Raw genomic sequence first — 1,768 nt, 5'->3', positions numbered from 1 at the left:
AGCTGGAGTAACAAGACGGCGGCTTCGGCAGAGGGACAGGGGTCCTTCCGGGCTGGGACCGCTGGCAGTGGTGGCAACGGTATCCCTGCCCTAGCTCACCGCACCCCTTTTTCCAGCCTGCACATAGCAGAGACAGCAAGGCAGTGGCGCCGCCCAGAAACAAGTGGCCCAGCCTTGTAACTGCAAGAACCCTTTCACAAACTGCAGCCTGGCAACAAGAAACCTGACTGAGCAGCGGTGATCAGGTTCTCCCTCAGCTGATTCTGGGCCGCGAATATGAGGGAGGCCTCTGTGTTCCATGTCCCGTTTCCTGCCACCTTCCGCCGTGGAGGAGCCCCAGAGGCCTCCGTCCTCCTCTCAGAGGCGTCTGGACTTGGCCTCAGCCTCCGTCTTCATCTCTCAGGATGGCGAGCAGCAGCGGATCCAAGGCCAAATTTATTGTTTGAGGGAAATATAAACTAGTAAGGAAGATCAGGTCTGGCTCCTTCCGGGACCTTTATCTGGCCATCAACATCACCAATGGCGAGGAAGTGGCAGTGAAGCTAGAATCTCAAAAGGCCAGGCATCCCCAGTTACTGTAGGAAAGCAAACTCTGTAAGATTCTTCAAGGTAGGGTTGGCATCCCCCACATACCGTGGTATGATCAGGAAAAAGACTGCAATGTACCAGTCATAGACCTTCTGGGACCTAGCCTCGAAGACCTCTTCAATTTCTCTTCAAGAAGGTTCACAATGAAAACTGTACTTATGTTAGCTGAGCAGACGATCAATAAAATTGAGTATGTGCATACGAACAATTTTATACACAGAGACATTAAACCAGATAACTCCCTAAAGGTATTGGGCATCACTGTAGTAAGTTATTCCTTATTGATTCTGGTTTGGTCAAAAAATACAACAACAGCAGGACAAGGCAACACATACTGTGCAGGTAACATAAAAATCTCACTAGCACTGCCCGATGTGCCAGCATCAATGCACATCTTGGTACTGAGCAGAGTCACAGAGATGACGTGGAATCCTTAGGCTGTTTTGATGTGTTTTAACAGAACGAGCTTGCCATGGCAAGGACTAAGGTCCGCAACAAAGAAACAAAATATGAAAAGATTAGTGAAAAGAAGATGCCCACTCCTGTTGAAGTTTTATGTAAGGAGTTTCCTGCAGAATTTGCCATGTGCTTAAACTATAATCGCGGACTACACTTTGAGGAAGTCCCGGATGAGGTGTATCTCAGACAGCTATTCCGCATTCTTTCGAGGACCCTGAATCACCAATACGACTAAACGTTTTATTGGACAATGTTAAAGCTGAAAGTAGTGCAGCAGACAGCCTCTTCCAGTGGGCAGGGTCAGCAGTCCCAAACCCCCACAGGTTTCTAAGCATGAGCTGAGGAACAGAAGAAGCAGAGCAGATGATCTCTTGCTTTTGATCTGGCATTTGTTGCTGCTAGAAATTTTATTTCATACGTACACTAGCCAATGGTAGTTGCAACCATCTACTTGGTGTTAGGAACTTAATTTCGTATGAACTGACTCTGGGCAGCACAGGTAATGCTGCATCCTGAATTGCAGCTGCTGTAATTGTGAATATTAACTGAGATAGTGAAACATGGTGTCCAGTTTTCTACTGCATCTTTTTCAAATAGAAAAATTAAATGTTTGACTCACACAAATTAGTGGAGAAATTAGGCATATGTCAATTTTTTTGTTAAAACCTTTTGTTTTGAACTATACTACTTTGAGATCTCATTTAAGAAGAAGGAGATAAAA

General features: G+C 45.8%; 1 pseudogene; it reads left to right on the top strand.

The window, feature by feature from the left end:
* The first annotated feature begins 404 nt into the window (after window positions 1–404).
* Window positions 405–1,378, top strand: LOC116477420 (casein kinase I-like; annotated as a pseudogene).
* Window positions 1,379–1,768: the final 390 nt, after the last annotated feature.

This window comes from Hylobates moloch, unplaced genomic scaffold (assembly GCF_009828535.3).
Source record: "Hylobates moloch isolate HMO894 unplaced genomic scaffold, HMol_V3 SCAFFOLD_11, whole genome shotgun sequence".
Taxonomy (NCBI): domain Eukaryota; kingdom Metazoa; phylum Chordata; class Mammalia; order Primates; family Hylobatidae; genus Hylobates; species Hylobates moloch.
Note: the sequence above shows the minus strand (reverse complement) of the source record. Positions and strands in the feature narration are given on the sequence as shown.